We start from the raw sequence: 22,367 nt of genomic DNA, 5'->3' as shown, positions 1-22,367 counted from the left end.
CTCACTGTGATCCTCTTGCCTCAGCCTCCTAAATGCTGGGATTACAGCCAAATGCCACTCTGCCTGGCTGAATGTCCAGTGTTTCAACCACCATTTCTTGATACTTTTAATTTTTATTAGTACAGGACTGCATTTATCGTGGGGAGCTTGCACATCTGCACCACACATCTGCATTCTTTCTCCTCCTCTCCCTTTCTTTCATACTCCCTCCAACTCTTGCTCTCGTGCCCATTTCTTTGAGTCTCTCTTTTTAAAAACCCTTTCCCTCCCTTCCCTCCCCACACCTTCCACCTCTCATTCGCCATTGGAAAAAAGTTCTCCCTGCTTTATATTATCTCTCTTTTATTTTGCTCTTTATAGTTTGGGTTTCTCCTCTAAGAGAAACCATGTGATGTTTAAACTCGTGTCTGATTTATTTCACTTAACATTATGGTCTCGAGATTCATTCATTTACCTACAAATGCCTCAAGTTCATTCTTCTTTACGGCAGAGTAGTGCTCCATCGTGCACATAAACCACATTTCCCTTACCCATTCATCTGTGGATGGACATATGGGACATTTCCAAGATTTCGCTATTATAAATTCTGCTGCTGTAAATATGAGTATCTGTGTATCACTGTAATATCACGACTTTAACTCTTTCGGGAAGATTACTAGAAGGGGAATAGCCTGGTCAAATGGACTTTCTTCTTTTGTTTTTGGAGACAGGGTCTTGATATGTAGCCCAGGCCGGCCTGGAACTCACAGTGATCCTCCTGCCTCAGCCTCCCAAGGGCTGCGATTACAGGCGTGCACCACCAGGCCCGGATGGAATTTCTATACTTTTAGTTTTTTGTTAGTTTTTTGAGGAATCTCCGTCCTGATTGCCATAGTGGTTGTACTAGTTTACACTTCCACCAAACAGTGTAGAAGAGTTCCTTTTTCCTCTGCAGCCTTGCCATCATTTGTTACTCTGATTTCTTGATGATGGCCATTCTTTCTGGAGGGAGATGGTATCCACTGTCGCCTTAGCTTGTATTTCTCTAATGGCCACAGATGTCGAATATTTCTTCAGGTATTTTTTGGCCTTCTGTACTTCTTCTGAGAAGTGTCTGTTCATTTCAGTTGCCTATTTTTTGATTGGGTCTTTTATTTTGGGGGTGTCTAATGTTTTAAGTTCTTTATATGTCTTAGATATTAGTTCTCTGAGGAATAGCTGGCCAAATTTTTTTTTCCATTCTGTAGGTTGTTGTTTCACTGGGTTGTTTCCTTTAATGCACAGAAGCTTTTCAATCTGATGTGATCTCATTTATTAATTCTTGGTATTTTAACTTTTTTCCCACATCATTCGAATGAGGAATTCTTATGCCAGTTTGTTTTGCAAATCTTCCAAACAATGCATCAAACATGAAACAAATCCAGGTGTCAATTATGAATACAAATATAGTTTGAGGGCTTTTTTAAAAGGCAGTACTTTTTTTTTAATAGTTGATGCAACTGTTGCTAACGCAATAATAACAATGCCTTTGGCTTCACATGCTGACCTGGACTTCTGATCGAGTGCTGTTAAGGCCAGTGAGGGAGGTCACAAAAAAAACCAATCCATTGTCAGTCTTGTCTAGTCTTGTACCCTCCATTCTCCTGTTTAAGCATTTGAAGACAACAGGTTGAGTTGGCAGGTACTGTTTATGGGCCTCTGAGTTTGTTTTTACTGATTCATTCTCAATTGTTTTGAATTCTTGATAACCAGGATAGGATTATTTCTCATCAAGCATCATTTTGAACAGGTTGTTCTTTCTCCATGGAATGGCATAGGCACCACTTATTAAAGATCTTTTAGGGCTGGGGATTTAGCTCAGTGGTTCCGCTGCCTGCCTTGCAAGCAGAAGGACCAGAGTTTGATCCCCGGTACCAAAAAAAGATCTTTTGATCCTATATGCAAGTTTATTTCTGGGCTCTGTACTCCTTTCCATTGGTTTATATGTCCATCTTTACACTAATACCATACTGTTTTGATTATTGCAGCTTTGTATCAGCATTTGAAATCATGACATGTGAGTCCTCCAATCTTGTTTTTTCCCCCTAAGATTGTTATAGCTATGCAGGTTGCCATAATGTTGATATAAATTTTATGATGGAGTTTTCTAATTTGGCAGGACTTGGCTGGAATCAGATTCAATCTGTGGATCACTTTGTCAAGTTTTGTTTGTTGTTGTTGGGGGTTTTTTTGTTTTTTGTTTTTTGGTTTTTTTTTTTGTACCTGAGATAGAATTCAGGACCTTGTGCTTGTGGCGGAACCACTGAGCCAATCCTCAGCCCTGTGGATCACTTTGGATAGTGCTGACATCTTAATGACAGTGTCTTCTGACCCATGAACACAGAGATGTCTTTCCATTTATTTATCCCATACCTTTAAAAAAATTTTCACCATTATATAAAAATTTATTTTCTTTGTTAAGATGTAGCTTTCTAAAATCATAGTGTAACTATGATTCAAATTCCCCCTTTCCTTCAAGTTTCTCATCACTTCTGCATTATGGATCAGTTATTTCTTAATATTATCTCATAAATCACTGGCAAGGCAAGGCAAAAATTTAAGAGATGATATTCTTTCAGCAAAATAAGACTTCAACAAAGATGCTAAGGAGAAGGTTCTGAATCAAGTGAAATACTGAAGTCACAAACTTGCCCTACAATCTTTTCTCCCACTCTGAGATCCTAAGATGTCTCTTTTCTCCTTTAGAATGTGGGTCACAAACACTTTTTAAAAATAGCATTTGATAAATAGTAAACAGCTTAAACTTTTCTGGCAATATAGTCTCCTCTATGTAACTATGTAACTCTGCCGTTATAGTGCAAAAACAACCATGGAGAAAAAAGAAGAGATATCAATACATGCTACCCTTTGAAAACATTATGCTACGTGAAAACAGGCAGACATGAGAGGTTGCATATGATCCTAGTTATATGAAATGTCTATGAGAGGCAAGTCTGTAAGGATGGGAAGTAGGTTAATGTTTGTCACAGGCCGGGGATGGCAGAGGAGAATGGGAGATTGCTCATGGGTCTGGGGTTCCTTCTTGGAGTAATGAAAATGTTCCAATATTAGATAATGGTGGTTGTGCAACTTTGTGAATGTCCCCAAAACCACTCAGTCGTAAACTTTAAAGAAGGAATCTATGGTATGTGGACTGCATTTTATATGTTTTTTTAAGCATGGATAATATGTAGATAAATGGATGTGGTTATAGGCCATCTTTTGCTGCCACTTCCCTAGACTTTAAGATTCATACATAGAGAATGAGAAATTAGATTCATTCATAAGAAAATGGATACACATTGAGGATATACTCCTAAGTGAAATAAATAAGTCACACATGTGTAAATACCGAATAGTTTCTCTGGTGTGAACAAACTATAATAGTGCATAAGATCCTAATGAGATTACTGACAATGTGAAATAGGAAGAAAAGGGCTAAAGGTGTAGGGAAAGTGGGAAGGGTAGGGGAAAGGTAATAAGGGAAAGAAAAAAATAGGAGAAAATGAAAAAATGGAAATAAAATGTTTGTAAATGGGGAGGGGAGTGGGGGAGAGAAGGGAAGGGAGGGACAAGGGGAAAAAATGAGAACCAAGACCTGTCATGTAAAGGTACAAGATCCCAATGATGAATGTAACTGTCCTGTATACCTAAAATGTACCCATAAACTCAATGAGGAAAAAAAGTAATTAAAAAAAAAAGATTCATACAGCCATGGGCCAGGGATTTAGCTCACTGTTGCTGCTGCCTGCCTTGCAAGTGCAAGGTCCTGAGTTTGATCTCCGGTACCCACCCCCAGAAAAGAAAAAAAGATTCATAAGTCAGGATTTTTTTTTTTTTTTTGATGCAGGGTCTGGCTATGTAGTTCAGCCTGGCCTCGAACACACTATGTAGCCCAGAGTGGTGTCAAAGTTATGGTAATCCTCCTGCCTCAGCCTCCCAAGGGCTGGGATTACAGGCATGCGCTACCACACTCAGCTTCTGTGTTTTAGTTATAATTAGTCTGTAGCACCTAATACAATACCTGTCAACTACGTATTATTCCACAAGTGTTTGCTAAATCCATGAATCAGTGAGTGGATGCATTAAAAGTTGTATTTGTCCAAAAGGACTTGTGCCTTTTGGCCAATGCCCTGGGGCCATCTCTCTGCTCTGTGCATAAAGCCACATCACTGTCGTGCTCCTTGACTTTGCTTTTCTAAATCACACAACTGCTGCTATTCCTGATTTCAACCCTTTTCTACTCTGTGACCCCACTTACCTATTTAGTGCTCCACCACTAATAATAACCTTACCTCGACTTCCATTTACTGCTTGTTCCTCTTATATTGCATCTCTTGGCTCCATATAATTTTTAATTTATGTATTTATTCATTCAACAACAAATATTTATGAAGCATAAAATAGTATCCTTTCCTTTTAATCCCCACTGCTCCCAGAAAGGGTGGAGCCTGGTGTACCCCAGAGGGAAGCCTGAGTTCCTGTCTCTGATGGTGTCACAGTCAAATAAGTAAAGTCCAGAAACAAAAAAGGATTTAAACTCCAATTCTACTTGTATCCTTCCAAGACTGTTAATAGAGATCTTGCAAGCTAGTCAGCTTTTGATCACTGTGGCAAAATATCTGACCTAACCCGTTTAAAGGAGGAAAAATCTAATTTTTTTCGTGGTTGCGGAAATTTCAGTCCGTGGTTGGCTGCACCCATTACTTTGGGCCAGAGGGGAGGCAGAACATCACGGCAGAAGCGTGTGGAAGATCAGTTGCTCAACACACAGCAACCAGGAAGCAGAGAGGGTGAGAGAGACCAAGAGGAAGAAGCCTGGGACCAGCCTAGTGCCCCACTCCTGTTTCCCTCACCTCCCAGTGGTGCCGTAGGTGATGATCTCAGCTCTAGACTAGTGATGCAGTCAGACCCATGATGCAATCACTTTCCAAAAGCCCCTGGCAACCGAGCCTTGGATGCAGTGAGCCTTTTGGGGGGACATTCCCAGTAATAACCATGACAGACCTATTCATAACTCACAGCAGTACTTCACAAACATCTCCTTCCCTCATTTATCTTGATCTCCATGTCTCCTCTCAATTTTTCCTTTCCCCTTCGTCAAACATTTGTGGCTCTTCACAAAGAATGACACATCCCATTTTAGGCCCATTTACAGTTCTCTTATTGTCCCCATTGGGGAGTTCAAGACTTTTCAGAGGCCTCTAGAGCTGCTGCCAGATACTTAGTTATTCATACTTTATGCCTAAAGTCCTTATGGTTGAGGAACGGGGAAATTCTTTTGGAGAAGTCACATTGCCACACGCAAGAAAGGACATATTCACTAGGCAAAAAATCCTGAAGACCATAGCCTCTTGCTATGTGGCCCTCTGCCACAGCAAAAGCAAATATAAAACCATCTGCCATTTTCCCAAGCTCCAAACATGGTCAAATTGGGATCTGAAAAATGCCAAGGGATGAGTGGCCGCGAATCCATAGAGATACTGCCTGTGGCACAGAAAACCCACCAGGCCATGGGTCTCCAGGGCGAGCCCCGCTGAGCCTCCAGGGCTTCTTGACTGGGGCTGGAGAGCAACTGACCCAGCTCTGAGACTGGAGGGTCGGAGATCTGGCTTCCAGGTCTGGGGCCGGTCTGCACCGCTTCCTTCACTGTCCCTACTCTCACTTCCTCCATCTGTTCTTTTTCTACTCTGGTTTTCTTTTCTCTTCTTTAACCCTGAGTAATTTACCAATAATGAGAATTCAGCAGGGCCCTTAAGGTTATGACAGTGCCCTTGGTAAACGTTTCTTAGTATAAAGTCATTCTGATTAGTTACCTTGACTCAGGTGCCTCTGGTCACCTAAACCTGTTCCCCTCCAGCACACACACATCGCCACATCCTCCTCTCCTTGCTGGCACATGGCTGTGCACCGAGTACTCCAAATTAGCCATTCATGTAGGATCACATCACACTCACACGTTTTCTATTTTGAAGCCCTGAATGCCTTCTCAAGGAGACCTCTGGGGTTGTCACTCGGTTGGTGGCATGTCACAAGGCTTCCATCCTGATAGTTTTGCCCTGCGCTGACCATGATTTCAGCACTTTTTCTCCCCTGACCTGGCTTGCTCCTTGCATACATTCCTCTGGTTTCTGGTAACCATTGGTGTGAAGCCACAGTTCATTGCCTGCTTAACAGGGTCTCCACAAGGAACTGGGCAGAAGTCCCAAAACTCCTCTCCCTCCAAACCAAAGGAAGGTTAGAAATTAGTGTCTGGCTTGCAACTGCACTGGGAGAAGTTTTGACTTCCTCAATTTAGTATGCTTATTAATTTGGTTCTCTTTCTGGAATAACCAGAGCAAGTGATCTGTTCTCTCCCAAATGAAATTCTGATGCTAGTGCCTTTTCAGAAGTATTTAATTTTGCAACTGTAGCTTGGCTCTGTGCCTCGTCTGCTTCACACTTCAGTGAAAGTCTTCTCGGTCAGGTTGGGAAGGTCTACACAGAAACACACACACCTCAGTGATTAGGAGGAGCTTTGCCCACGTTCCTTTGGGCCTCCTAAAATCCAGGACAAAAATAAAAATTCTGATTTTTGACACCATCTAGTTTACTGCTTGTTTCCACTGCCTTTGTTTCCCAATATTTTCTCTTAAACATTTATTTTGTAACTAGTAGCTACACAAGGTACAAAAATATACAAAATGGTATTCAGTGAAAATTTATCTCCAAATTCTTAGTCCCTCTCCTTGGGGCACCCACAATTCCCAGAGTGCCTCTGTGTGTTCAAAACCACAAGCACTCAGATTCTTAGAACAAGCAGACAGGGAAAATCACCCAAGGCAATGTCCCAGGCGAAGGGCCCCAAGATGATTTGTCTTATCTCAGAGATCAGCGTTAGGCAAATGACTTTCTTTTTTTTAACTAGCTGCCTATGGTGCCTCCTTAAACCCCCAAAATACATTCTGAAGGCCACATAAGTTGTTTCTGATGCTTCAGTCTTTTTGTTTGCACAGAAAAACTTTGCAAGACAAGAGAGGTGAAGGCAGCTCCTGCATGCTCATAAGTTCAAAGTTACCGCCTACTCTGTAAAATGCTATCCTACGTCCTGCAAAATCAGGTAGGGAGTGTGCAATGGCCCCAAGCGGGCTTCTGGGAGATCTTTGATGCTCAAGGAAGTCGGGTGGCTACTGAGTTGCCAACGCAGATCTCCGTGTGGCTAATTCTGAACGCCTACCTGGACGCAGCCCACTCCTTTCCCTCCCATTTCTGTGCTGTGTATGATGAAATAGCAAAATAAGTGTCAAGAACAGAAAGTAGCATAAGAGTTTGGAGGAAGGAGATTCTATGTACGGGGGTGATATTTGAGCAGGGACAGGACAGGGTTCAAGAAGGAGTTAGTGGATTCAAGGGGAGAAAAACAGAAAAGGGTCAACAATCAGCTCAGACTTGAGTGGCATGAGATCAAGCAGACAAGGGCAAATGCTTCATGGTGGGGTGCAGGGCAAAGGGAAGACCTGAAGACACAGGTGCTGAGCTTCTATTTACTCTTGGAGGCTAAAATGAGCCTGGCTGTCTGATAGGGTGGTCCCCCTCAGCTTGGGTTTTTTTTTTTTCCAGGAGTAGCTTTAATCTTTATTTTATTGATTTATTGATTTATTTATTTATTGGTGCTGGGGATTGAACTCAGGTCCTTGTGCTTCCAAGGCAGGTAGCAGAACCACTGAGCTAAATCCCCAGCTTTAATTTTTGTTATTGATCCTTTGTTCTTCTATGTATTATTTAGATCATCTTGTCAAGACCCATATGGGATTGAACTTGTATTGGCACTGATTCTACAGACTAATTCAAGAGAAACTCGTTCCCTTTGTGTATTATTTTTTTCATTGAGGTGCTGGGGATTGGGCCCCGGGACGAAAGCACTGATATCTTTAAACTTTTGCGTTTTTTTTCTAGCAACAAACACAGTATACCTTTGCTTTTACTTAGATATTTTCTATCTATTTTTTTATTTAACACAGCTCATTTGCCCTTCCAGGTTTTCCCCAGCAAATACGAATTCGACTTTCTTGTACAAAGTGCTGGGAGTGTCAATGAAGCGGAGAGACCGGGCGAGCTTGGAACTTACTGCTTGAGGAAGACAGACTATGAAAAGAGCAGCGCAGTCCCGTGTAACAAATGTGACCAGAGAGGGAGCCCCAAGGGTTCGCGTGGCAGAGGCGGAGCGGGTATATATGTTTGGGTTTTTTGTTGTTGTTTTTTTTTTTTTTGGTACCAGGGATTGAACTCAGGTCCTTGCGCTTGCAAGGCAGGCCACCGAACCGCTGAGCTAAATCCCCGGCCCAAGTGGGCATACGTGGTACAGAGCAGGTGTCACAGAAGGCTCCCCAGGTAGAGGACTTTCAACCTCGCCTCCCACGTCTCCCTTAGGCAGCTCTGTTGGGTCTCTCGTCATTCTTGTCACGTCTTACCTTTCCTCCAGGGTCCACGTTAAATTGTTCCCGGGTCTCACACCCATAGCGGTCGTCTCCTTCTCAGTTCTGATAATAAAACAAGTGGCACAGAGGCCATGCCCACCTGAAGCCATGCTTGTGACCCACACATGTGCGTGTGCACACAGATGAGGTCAAATCGCGCAAAAATCCCTGCACAGTAAACCATTTTTTCCCGTTAAGTTTATTGGTACATTTAAAGCAAACAATACAGTTACATTCATCACTGGGATCTTGTACCTTTACAGGAAATGTCTTGGTTCTTATTTTTCCCACAAAATGGCAATTCCATATGGTTCCACCATATGACTGGAAAACTTGGCCTAAAGCTTTCCCTGTATAAATCCACGCTCAAGTTTACACTTTTCCTCCAAGAAATAAACTTACAAGCAGCCGCACCATGCTCATTCATTACCTCCCCCGGAGTCGCAAAAGTGTAAATTCTCATTTACGTGTTTTACATCGGATCGCGCGCACACACATAAAAACACAAGACGACAAACTCATTCACAAATGTCCTCGATTGCCTGCAGCCAGCGTACACACACAAACGCACAGGTGCCCAAGCTGTGCGCAGGCTCTCACACACAACATCCCGACCCACACGTCGGCACACACCGACTCCCGCAGGGGTGCAGACACACTCCCGTACCCGGGTGTATCCAGAGTCCTTCTCGGGACTCGACAAAGCCAGATGCATGCGATCCTAGGGGAGAACTTCGCCCATTCTCTTCTGATCTGACTTTCTGTAAGCCCAGAAAATCAAATGGCAAGGTGCTATCATTACTTTTAAAATAAAAATTAATAAGCTCTGAGCAAGGGTCTGAAGAATTCTCTTGGGAATAAAAGAGTTTGTTCTTTAACACATGGATTTTTTTGTTGTTGTTGTTTTGTTTTGTCTTTTTGAGACAGGGTCTTGCTGTGTAGTTCAGGCTGCCCTCAAAGTCACTGTATAGCTCAGGCTAGCCTCAAGCTTGCAGCGATCCCCCTGCCTCAGCCTCCCAAGTACTGGAACGGCAGGATGTGCCGCCATACTGTGGAACACAGGTTCTGTAACATTCACCAAGCTGCCCCAAAGCTGTTCAGGCTTATGCTCTTAGTAATGTAACCTCAGAGCTGAGGTTATCAAGTGACCTCTAGTTAGTTTCCCTGATCCAGAGAAGGCCTTTTTAATTTCAAGTCCCTGTTCGGCCAACTTTCCTACTGGGTCAAGTAAAATGAAAACCAGTAACAGGGGGATGGGCTGGAAACGTTATGGGTGTAAATGTTGGCAGCCTGTTGGCAGCGTAGTGGGTGGACAGTCACAGCAGTAGGGCACCACTTGCACTGAGTGAGTCCAGGGACAAAGTGCTGAGCGTCTGTCTCTGTGGCATTGACTGTACTTCCCAGACTGGGATCTTGTCTCCTTGAACATTCTCTGCCTCGTTTCCATGGACACCAAAATCTGGCACAGGAACAGCGGGAGAAACTTTGAGTACAGGAAAAAACATCAGGCCAAGTCTGTGTGTTAAGCTCCTAGGGCTATTTGAAAATTAGGTAGGAATTGTTTCTGTAAACTTCTTTGCACTGAAATGCATCATGCTCGGGGAAAGCACACAGTTGTTACTGTGTAGCCCACTGAACCTTCGCAAACTCATCATAGCCGTCTGACCCCACTCAGTTCGAGATCTAGAACATCCCAAGCCAGGCTTGGTGGCGCACGCCTGCAATCCCGGCACTTGGGAGGCTGAGACAGGAGGATCGCTGTGAGTTTGAGGCAAACCTGGGCTACACAGTGAACTCAAGGCCAGCCTGAACTGCACAGTGAGGACCCTGCCTGAAAGAAAAAGATACAGAAAATCCCAGTGCCTAACCCCTCACAACACCCCTCTTCACCCACTGCTCTCAAAGATAACTGGTACCTCACACCACAGACTCATCTGGTGTGAACTTTATAGAACTGGAATCACACGGTCCAAAATCTTTTGTGTCTGGTGTCTTTAATTCAACAGTATATTTAGAAATGGCATAGTATGGTATAGCAATAGTATATAGAATTCCTTTGTAAGAATGCAGGTAAGCATCTCTATTCCAAACATCCAAAATCCAAAATTCTCCGAAACCCCCAAATTTTTGAGCACTGATAGGGTGCCACAAGTGGGAAACCTCACACCATGAAGCTTTGTTTCAAATATAAAACTATTAAAAATATGGTGCAAAATTACTATTAGGCTGTGTGTATGTAAAAGAAAAATGAATTTTGTGTTTAAACTTGAGCAGCATCCCCAAGATATCTCAAGATGTATGTGCTAATTCCAAACTCCGAAGAAAATCTAAAATTCGAATCACTTCGCATCCAAGCATTTTAGATATGGAATAGTCAGCCTGCATACTATTGTTTATTCATTCTGCCATTGCTGGAAAAATGAGCTGTTTCAAGTTTTTCACTCTTACTAGAACACTGTCACAAATATCCTTGTGCAAAGTGTGTATATCTAGTAAAGGATATATATATATATATGTATATATAGTATACATATATAAAATAATGCATATATAAAATATACAAGTAATTTTTACAAAAATAATCAAACATGGGAGGAGATAATTGAATAGGCACTTCATAGAAGAAGACATGGTCTTTAAAAATACGAAAAAGTGGGCCGGGGATTTAGCTCAGTGGCACTGCACCTGCCTTGCAAATGCAAGGTCCTGAGTTTGATCCCCCATACAGCCAAAGAATAAAAAAGAAGAGGCACTCGGTCTCAGCCACTGGGAAATTAAAATTAGAAGCACAATGAGATACTACTACAAACTCATAAAGAAGGCTAAAAATGATAGCCTGCCTTAAATGGCACACTGATGAGAATTCAGAACACTGAGGCCATCCACAAGGCACTGTGGAAAATGAGAGTAACTACCAGAGCTGAACTTGTCTATCCCCAAAGTGATCCAGCTCCTAGGCCCATATTTCAGAGAAATATCAAGATAAGTAATTATGGTAGACCTGAATTATGAGGCAGGCGGTGAAACCACTGAGCTAAATCCTCAGCTCTGGACCTGAATTATGAAACTGAAGTCGCATCAAACTTCTAGTATTTAAAACTAACAAGTGACAGACTAATCACTTAACAATTTTCAGTTGTCTATTATAATGAACACAGTTTTTAATTTTATATGGTTTCCCACAATTTTTGTCATTTTCTCTTCTAAATCTCTAAACTGGTAAAGACAGCTGGTAAAATTAGAGTCGTCTGGCATTGCTGAAAAGATTTCCTTCCCTTTTTACTCCTTGTTCTGGCCATTCCCTTCTCCTTGCTTTCCTAAAAAAAATTTTTTTGTGTGAGATAGCACCAGGGATCAAACTCAGGACCTTGCATTTGTGAGGTAGGTGCAGTGCCACTGAGCTAAATCCCCAGGCCCTCTTTTCTAAATTTTTTGTTAGGTAGCTGGCTGTACTCACTGCAACTGGATATGTAGGTTGAAACATTGGTTTGTGCCAAAACCTCTGCCCCAGGGGGAAGCAGACCGGAAAGGCTGGGGCACTTGGAAATCAGGAGGGTAGCATTTTAGAAAGAGGAAAATGATGGGGAAAATCCACGAGGTACAAATGAACTTGACATTCAAAGATGGAAGAAAGCCAGCATGTGAGCTCTTCCAGCAATCTACTAGGCCTCCCAGGACAACTCCCAAAAAGCTGGCAGCAGGCTCCGCGCTCAAATTCCTTGGCGGGGTTAATAGCAACCCTCTACCTCTCCACGTTACTGACACCACTTGTCAGACATTTCTTCGTGCTGCGTTTCACTTCCCGTCGGCATCCTTGTGTCACCGCCTTGGCACTTTCAAGATGGCCCCGTCCCATCTTGGCAGGCTGGTACCGCTGTGACATGGAGCTCAGCTGCAGCGTGGTTGTGAGCGCGGAGCTTCGTCTCCTCTCTGCGCGGTCCTTTCCCTGAGCTGCCAGGTTGTCCCCACAGTTTGGTGGCTGGATTCCAAAAGTGAGCATTCCAAGAGGACCAGAAGGAAACAACATCACTTCTCATGATCCAGCTTGGGAGGTGGCATAGCAGCACCTCCTTACTTTGTGTCACACAGCCACACAGGTTCAGAGGGAGGAGCAGACTCTCAGACTGTCGGTCTCATTACGAGGCCACACAGGAAACTTTGGACACCATGTTAGTGAAGTAAAACACATAAAAGGACAAATACTGCGTGATCCCCTCATATGAGGCGCCTACAAAAGTGGGATGCATAGAGACAGAGGCGGGCTGAGAGTTGCCAGGGAGACAGTATTTAATGGAGACAAGAGTTTCAGTTTGGGAAGAGGCCAAAGCTCTGGACACGGATAGCAGCGACAGTTGCACAGCACCGGGAATGCACATTTTAAAATGGTTAGACAATAAAGGTCATGCGATGGGGAACACCGTCACAGCCACTTTGGGAGAATCTAAGCTGCTACGCGCTCTTTGGGACAGCTTGTGGCAGCAGGAGTCAGCTTGTCTCAAAGGTACCTCCTCACTGTGCCCTTTGCTACAAGGTTGTGCATACTCAGGACGAAAATCTCAGTCCCTGACAAGTTAGAGAGAAAGTACCAGCCAGAATCAGTGTGTTCCAGCCCCCTGGCGTTGCTCAGGAGTCCCTTCTCCTCAACCATCTGCCCGATTCCTGGGCTGCAGCTATGTTCCCAGCCCATCTGCTGCTTTCCATGACCCCTCAGAGTTCCTTAGCAGTTGTCTGCACTTCTTTATAGAGCTTGTAGTCTTGTCAGTGGGAGAATTGGTCTGAAGGTGCTAACACTGTCTTGCCGGAAGAGATCTCAACAAAGTGAATTTGGAGTTAAAACCTTTCCCACAAAAACTTAGTCACTAGCAGGAATTTTTGCTACCGGTTCGGTGCGTGTTGTATATTGGGTTCCCAGTACTGCATAACAAATCACAAAGTCAACAGCTTCAGACCCTAAACACTTCACCATCTAGAAATCCTGCCAGTGAGAAATCCAGGCATTGGTGGTTTCTCTAGTCAGAAATCTCGAGAGGCGGCGACCAAGGTATGAGGCAGCCATGCTCCCACCCGCCATGCAGGCGCCCTTCCAAGTGCAGTCAGGTTCAGGTGGGCTGAGGGCACCAGGGTTACAGGTCTGAGATGCCTGCTCCTTGCTGTTGGCCAGGGGTTGCTCTCAGCCCTTGAAAAGCGATTTCATTCCTCAGCCCTTACTCCTTGGCCCCTTCCATCCTGGAAAACCTACCTCGTATGGAATCACCTCACTCTAAGATCTCTTGCTATGCTGGGATGCTCAGAGGTCCAGCGGGGATAATATTAAAATATCTTTTTCCAGGAAAAGCCCCAAACTATCTGAGGACTCACCCACTTAGTTCAGGCCCTGAAGAAAATCTATTTTAAAAGCAACTGATTTGAGACCTTAATTGCACCTATAAAGTCCTTTCATGTTAGCATCCAATTTAGTATTTGATTAATAAATTGGAAGAAGGTATATTTGTACCAGGAGCCAGGAATTCTAGAGGCCAATTAGAATTCTGCCCCACCAGAGTACCAGTGGTGGTACTATAGACACCTAACTCAGAGAAATTAATATTCAGCTAGAGAGGGATTGGGCCCTCCAGGAAGTCAGCGCAGAAAAGAAAGAGCAAGACTGTAGCTGGAGGCCCTAGACGGAGACCAATGGCCAGGCTTGACGCTTCCCTGAGGGATAAACAGCGACTGGAGATTATGCTGTAATTAGCACCACCGGGTCCAGGAAGTCCAGATAGGTATTGGTCACCCAGGTGGGTGAGCAGAGCATCTGGACCCAGCCCTTTCCCGAAATGCCTTTGTTCTTTCCATGAACCCTCATTATGTGACCAATTTCCCTATTGGATCAATGTTAGCTAAGCAGCTATAATCTTATAGGTTGATTGTAGTTTGACCCACGATGGTACCCATGTTGTGATTTGGTTTTTTTTTTGTTTTTTTTTTGTTTTTTTTTTTTTTGAGGCAGGCTCTCACTAGGTAGTTCAGGCTGGCCTTGAACAAACTATGCAGCCCAGGCTGCCTTTGAACTCAAAGATCCTCCTGCCTGAGCCTCCCAAGTGCTGGAATTACAGGCATGCACCACCACTCCTGGCTCACAATGTGACTTTGCTGTATAAATTACCCTGACAGAGGGCCTTGGTGGATAACCATTAAGGACCCCTCCTGGAAATCCATGAGCTAGTCTTCTCCTTACTTCCAATAAAACTCTCCCAACTTCTTCCTTTGATTCACAATTTCATTCCTCGATGTTGTGAGACCACAAAATTGGCACATCTGACATCTAACAGGCTGGGAGTTATATTTCTCTTGTATCAATATTATTATGTATGCAATTTAAGAAGTTATGAGGTTTTTTTGTTTTTATATTTCCACAGTACTGGGATTGAACCCAGGGACCTCTACCACCGAGTTCATCCAAGCCTTTTAATTTTTTTGTGTTGAGATAGGTTTCTCACTAAGTTGCCCAGGCTGGCCTCCAACCTATGATCCTTTTGCCTCAGCCTCCTGAGTAGCCAGAATGACAGGCTTGCACCACTGCACCATGCTTAAGAGCTTTACTTTTTAAAGACTCCTAACCAGATATGTATAGTTACAGATATCTGCCCCAAAATAATATGCGAGGTAGTAAATACAGATAAAACAAGAATGGCCATATGTTGATATTTCTCAAGCCAGAAATGCAGTATTCTCCCTACTTATGCTTTTTGTGCATTGGTCAGTGTTATGTGTCATAGTGTATATAACATGCATATATCCGATGTGTATTTCCCCTCCAGTCAATTGAAAGGGCCAAAAGCAGAGACACGCCAGTACTGATGAGCACTCTGAAAACCTGCATCTAAATGTCATTCTCCCCTCAACAAACCCAGGGAAGCAGGGCCTGTTGCTGTGTCAGAAAGCAAGAAAATGTTCCAAATAATGATGGTACCACATCAAAAGGAAACAGGAGGGCTGGAGGTGTAGTTTAATGGTAGAGCACTTGCTGTGTATGTATGTGGCCCTGGATTCAATCCCCAGCACAAAAAGGGGGGAAAAAAGATATCGGAGATAACTGAAGCATTGAAATAAATAATATTAATAATACAATAGCCGTGCAGTAAAATCAGCAGTAAGAGGCCATGCTGATGTAAGTGAGTGAGCAATGACAGAGCAAGGAAAGCTCTCCTTTAAGGTAGAAACAGTTTTTTTGTCTTGCTTTGTTTTTTTTGTACCTGGGATCGAACTCGGGACCTTTTGCTTGCGATGCAGGTGGCGGCACCACTGAGCTACATCCCCGGCCCGTATGGTAGAAAAAGTAATAAATATAAGATGAGTAATGGAGGAAGAAAAGCCACCATTTTGCATTCATCACATCAGTCATCACCACTGGATTGTAAACATCAGTGGTTGAAAGATCAATTAAGAAAGGAAGGCTAGGGCTGGGGATTTAGCTCAGTGGTGCTACACCTGCCTCACAAGTGTAAGGGTCTGAGTTTGATCACCCGTACCAAAAAAAAAAAAAAAAAAAAGAAAATGTAAGTGAGTGAGCAATGACAGAGCAAGGAAAGCTCTCCTTTAAGGTAGAAACAGTTTTTTTGTCTTGCTTTGTTTTTTTTGTACCTGGGATCGAACTCGGGACCTTTTGCTTGCGATGCAGGTGGCGGCACCACTGAGCTACATCCCCGGCCCGTATGGTAGAAAAAGTAATAAATATAAGATGAGTAATGGAGGAAGAAAAGCCACCATTTTGCATTCATCACATCAGTCATCACCACTGGATTGTAAACATCAGTGGTTGAAAGATCAATTAAGAAAGGAAGGCTAGGGCTGGGGATTTAGCTCAGTGGTGCTACACCTGCCTCACAAGTGTAAGGGTCTGAGTTTGATCACCCGTACCAAAAAAAAAAAAAGAAAAAGAAGAAGAAGAAGAAGAAGAGGAAGAAGAAAGGAAGGATAGCAGGGCATGGTAGCACAAGCCTGTAATTCCAGCACACAGGAGGCTGAGGCAGGAGGATCGCCATGAGTTTGCAGCCAGCCCGGGCTACATAGTGAGTTCAAAGCCAACCTGAACTACAAAGTGAGACCTTGTCTTGAAACAAACAAACACAAAAACAAAAAATAAAAAAGAAAGGAAGGAATGCTATAAAATTTCAAAACATCTCATTACAAATTGCTTATTACAAAGAGGAAAAGTTCCTTGTGTAGATTAACCTAACAAACACCACTATAACCAACTAAAATTAGTATCATTAATAAATGGAATAAATTGCCATAACAACTTTCTAGTATGATGCCCTAAAAAGGACATGGCAGATTTTCTGTGATATTCCAGCCAAACATAACTGAATCTAATTATAAGAACACACCAGACAAACACAATCTGAGGAATGACCTAAAAATAAATGTCATTTTGAAAGACAGATAAACATTAAGAAAAAAGACTAAAGGTTTATGGTAGCATAAAGGGCATACGATTACCCTTAGATAACATCCAAGGGTTTCTGATTACCCTAGATTAGACCACACACCAGTTAACTAAGCCAAACATAGCTGTAAGAACATTATTTGGATAAATGATGAAATTTGAGCACGAATTATGGACTAGTTCTGACAGACTCCCCCCAACCTGAGCGAGACCCCTGCCCAAATGAGCAAGAAAAAATCCCGGCAGACACATTGCCTGCAAGAACAGCAATGGTAGGAAGCGGCCACTGTTCATTCACACCTGCAAGGAGACAGATTGTCCAAAAAACCACAGGGCACCTGCTGGACCTGCTATCCTCACCCCATCCCGTTCACCAGCCTCAAGCCTATTACCCAAGAGATCCCAAAATGTCCCACCCTTGAGCTGACACCCGCTCCCCTATACAAACTGTGCACCCTCCTTCCTATGCCAGCAGTCTTTTCACCTTTGGCTCATCTGCACCCAGATGGCAACAAACTTGTCACCCGTTGCTTAGATTTTGCCTGCTTCAGTTGTCTCACTTGTGCTCTGGTCGAACCCTACAAGTTCAGTTTTTCAACTTTCTTGGTTCATAGTGACATTAATGTATCAATCTTTTTCCCCCCAGTACTGGGAATCAAACTCAGGACCTTGTGCTTGTCAGGCAGGCACGGTGCTGCTGAGCCAAATCCCTGGCCCCTCAATTTTTTTTTATTTTAACATTGTCTCTTGGTCAAAAGAAACATCTAGGTCCAATTATTGATTAATTATACCCTATGTAGTAGTCGTTCCAAAAAATGTAAACTGAAAGCAAAATAATATTTTATTTTATTCTTCATTAGCAGTTATTATGTGTACACCTGTTTCACACTGCTCTTTTCAAATCTGGTATCAGATTGGACAAGGCCACCCTCAGTTCCCGCTCTACATTGATAAAACCCGTCGCCATAAGATTCTGCTGAGTAAAGGAGGGTGGCGCCATCTACTGTTGGAAGTGCTCACAACGTCAGTAGTTTTCCAGTCTCTCTCTCTCTCTCTCTCTCTCTCTCTCTCTCTCTTTTCTTTGAAGATTTACAGTCCCACAGAAATCCAGAAATCCCCCTGTGAATTCAGTGTAGGGACGTGCAGCATCTCAGAGCACTTGGAGAACCATGGGTTATGTAATACTGCTGCACAACATTTGCATTTCTTGATTGTGGTAAGGAGGAAGCCCTTGTTTTAAGGAAATCCAGGTGGAAATATGCATGGATAAAGAAACAGGTCTGAGCTGGGCACAGTGGCTCACCTGGAATCCCAGGACTCTGAAAAGTTGAGACAGGAGGGTCACAAGCTCAAAGCCAGCCCTGGTGATTTAGAGCCAGACTTAGGGAGACCCTGTCTCAAAAATACATAAATAAGTAACAGGCTGGGGGTGTGGTTCAATCCCCAGTACCTTTAAAAAAAAAGTCTGCAGATAAATCTCAAATGGTTCAGAAAATGTGTGCATAAGTGAGAACAACTGATCTAGTAAATGGGACTGGATGTTAATAATTGATGAATCTGGAAAGGTATATGAGTTTTTAAAAATTGGTTGTTAAAACATTTCTGTGTGAAATTGTTTCAAAATAAAGAGTTTTGAAAGATGAAATGCAATACTTAAGGCATATAAACAAAAGTATTTACATAATTTTAAATGCCTAGAAACGAAAAGCACTGATTCAGAGAATGCACGGGCGAAGGGCACACATAGTATCAGTGATGTTCCATTTCTCAAGCTGGGTGCTAGATACGCGGGATTTTCATGATAGCCAAAATATTTCTCACTTCGCTTTTTAAAAATATGTAGAGTCTTCCCCAATGTATAAAAATGTAAGACGCAAATAAGTGAAAGCATATTGCTACTGTTTGTTGGGAGACTACTATGCTCCACATTTATGGATTCCACCAATCAGAAATGTTTAGGGGAAAAATGGTCTCTGAACTGAACACATCCACATTTTTTCTTGTCAATATTCCCTACAGTATAGTTTAATAACTATTTATGTAATGTTTACCTTTTATAAGTAATGGAGAGGTGGTTTAAAGTATATGGGAGGTTATATGCAAGTACTTTGCCACTATGTAGGGGACGTGAGCACCCTCAGGTTTGGGTGCCTGTGGGGGCCTCTGGACCCAGGCTCCTGAGGGCACCGAGCTGTGGCTGGACTTCGTGCACACTACCTCCTGCAGTCCTTGCCACACGGGGCCCGACATAAAGCACAACAGGGCTGGCCCCAGACCTCTGCCTTACACTATATTTCCCAGAAGTAGTAATGCATCTAAATTCATGGTGCTCTTTCTGCTCTTACACTCAGGGACTGGAAAAGAAGGCCAGTTTTCTTGCTTTTTTAATTCCCAAACTAATCTAATACATCCAATGGAACACGGGGCTATACATATTAAAATACCAAAAACATGGATAAGAAAAAACGGTGATAAATCTCATTCTTTGCCATCTTTTTATCACTATGTTGCCCATGCTGGTCTCAGACTCCTGGGACTCAAGCAGTTCTTCTGCCTCCGCCTCACAAGTAACCAGGACTGTAGGCATGGGCCACAACATTCAGTTTTCTGCATATTTTCAGTAGTATCATGGCTAAGTCAATCTCTAACAAGTAAAGATTTGACCTTTTGCAATTCCTCTTCCACAGTACCAGTTCTCTTACAGGGGCAAAAGTTCACTATCAAAGAAATAGGATTTTTCATGACTTATTAAGTCATATTGCGAGATCAGCATCTTGGATTTATGAAAAAATCATTCTTTTAAGTTTTTAAACTATCAGAATTCTAACCAGGACTTATATTTCTTCTTTTTGAAAATTTTTAGATGTTTCATTATGTTGTATTACTTGATGATTATGAAAACAATCCAGAATAAGCTTTATTTCTTTTAAAAAATTTAATGTTTTAAAATTAAAGTTTGAGCTGAGGATGTAGCTCAGTGGCACTGTGCCTGCCTGGCAAGTGCAAGGTCCTGAATTTGATCTCTGAAACTGGAAAAAATAAATTTTTTTTAAAGTAAGTAAATAAAGTTTGAAATCTGACTTAAAATAACTACTATGACATTTTGAACCTTTATGCATTGTCTTCCTGCAATGGTGTTTTGAGACCGGGTCATAGCCCAAGCTGGCCTCCAACTCATGGCAATCCTCCTGCCTCAGCCTCCCAAGTGCTGGGATTATAGGTATACTCCCGCAATGAATTTAAAATGTTTAAATCTTTGTGACAACAGAAACAATGTCAACTTTGCCTTTGTAATTTGCTGAGAAATGGGCAGCTGTTCTTTCCTATGGCACTAAAAAACGATTTGTCAAGTTTTACTTATTTTCGGTAACTGATAATATTGACTCCAAAAACAAAATAAAATGACTGTTCCTTGTCAGACAGACAAAAGTGTTTCTCCCAGAATTCCTTGTTCGCCTCCCTTATAAGCAGGGTTTTTTATGTGAGCAGCAGGCAAAGGGGGAACTCAAAGAGCTTTCAGCTACAATTGTACATCACGACAGAGCTGGACCAGAATAAAAGAAGCAGGCACCATAGTCCCAGCTTCCCTCCCCCAGATGAGTCAACTAATGCCAAGGCCGCTTGTTATGTAACAGACAAGCAAAGCCTAAATCTTTCGTCTTTACTTCAAATGAACAATTTGGGGGAGAAGGTGGGGCGCCGGGGATTGAACAGGGCCTGGTGCCTATTACGCAGTTGCTGCTCCAATGAGCTGTACAACCCCAGCTCAGCAAACCTTTTCTTGCTTGAAGCCCTCTTCCAAAACCAGGGCTCAGACTTCCCCATTTACCCAGCTGAGGGCCCTGCCTCTCAGGAAGCTTGAGCATGGAGACAAAATACAGTTGGGTCTAAGTATCTGCAGGTTCGGAGGATTCCATCAAAATACTATTCAGAGCAAAAAACCAAAAACATAAACCGTGACCTCCCTGACCATGCGCAGACTTTTCTCCCCTTGTTATCCCCTAAGTCACCCGATGGGGTAGAGGAGGTCCTGGAAATGGAGTTGGGGAACCGATTCGCCCCACCCACGGGTCAGGTTGCAGGTTCGCTGACATCCATCCCAGAAGAAGTTTTCAGAACGCCTCAGGAAGACCCACAGGAGATTTATTAGTCCCCCTGTAAGACTTGAATAGGCTAAAGTGACTCCATGCTAATAGGCCAGACTGTGCTTCTTCATATGCTAATTGCTACCTTGGTTAACAGCCCGCCCAGGGGCAAATGGTTTGACAAAAGGTGACCCTAGAACATTTCCTGCATAAGATAAGCAATGTGTTTGCAGTCTTGTTCTGTGAATTCCCTGACTCTTTGTTTAGAAAAACCTTATAAAAAGTACCTCAGCCCCTGAGCAGTTGCCTCTCTGAGCCACCTGGCTCCGGGAGTGCCGTCTGGCCAGACTAATAAAGGTCTCTTTTACCATCTAACCTGGTGTGTTCCTTCCTGGGTTTCTCGTTTCTCCGTCGTGTTCCCGGAGCCTCGCTGGGTGTTAGGGCCCAGCATCGTGGAGGCCTTTCGGCTGTTCACGCTCCGTGGAGTGGAAGTGAGACTTTAGGTCTTACACCCCGTCCCCCAAAATGTGAAGGGGGGAGGGACGTTTGCTTATGGCCTTGAGCTGGGTATACTTGAGAGTGGAAATCTGTAGAACTTGTGATTCTATGTGATTTTATGTTCATCCAAACATAAACGGCGACGGTGATGGGCCGCCCACACAGGGTCACAGTCGCCACAGGTGACAGAGCTGCAGCCCATCCGTAGGGAAAGGCCCACTCCACAGGTGAAAAAGGTCTATTCATTCACAGGTGCAAAGGCCCATTTACAAGGAAAGGGGAAGGGCCGGGTTTATTGTCTTTCAAGACCTCGGGAAGTTTTTACTGGCTTTGGGTCCTGAACCTGTAGTTCTTGTTAAAAGTACAATTTTAAATTATAATATTCCTTGTTCCCTTCCTGTCTTATTTTTCCTATCCTGCCTCAGTATGACAACGATTTATTTTGCATTTGCGTTTATTAGGTATCATAAGTAATGGAGGTTAAGTATCCTGTGTGGGACAGGTATGTGCAAATACTGTGGCATCTGATATGCGGGACCTGGGGGTCCCCAGGAATTGTACGGGAGGAGGGTGGGCAGCAGAGGGGTCCAAGAGACCAAATAATAATAATAATTAAAAAGCCCATCTCAAAGCGAACCGTGGCCTACTTGGGATTTTTGGCAGACGGGGACTTAGTAACACACGCACTCCCAGACGGAGGATCCGCTCTGGAAAGCCAATACATTTCTACCACTGGGCGCAAACGCGTCCAAGATCCCCTGCCCCGGGGCCCTGAAAGCGAGATCGCTGGGCCACTGCCCAGCTGTCAGCTCGCGAGCTCCGGGTGACGGAGTGACGTCACAGCCCGCGCTAGCATCGCGAGACTTCCTCCTCCTCCTCCTC

The sequence above is a fragment of the Fukomys damarensis genome, unplaced genomic scaffold (genome assembly GCF_012274545.1).
Source record: "Fukomys damarensis isolate Sample0158 unplaced genomic scaffold, DMR_v1.0_HiC HiC_scaffold_2, whole genome shotgun sequence".
In the NCBI taxonomy this organism is placed as follows: Eukaryota; Metazoa; Chordata; class Mammalia; order Rodentia; family Bathyergidae; genus Fukomys; species Fukomys damarensis.
This window is presented reverse-complemented; position numbering follows the sequence as displayed.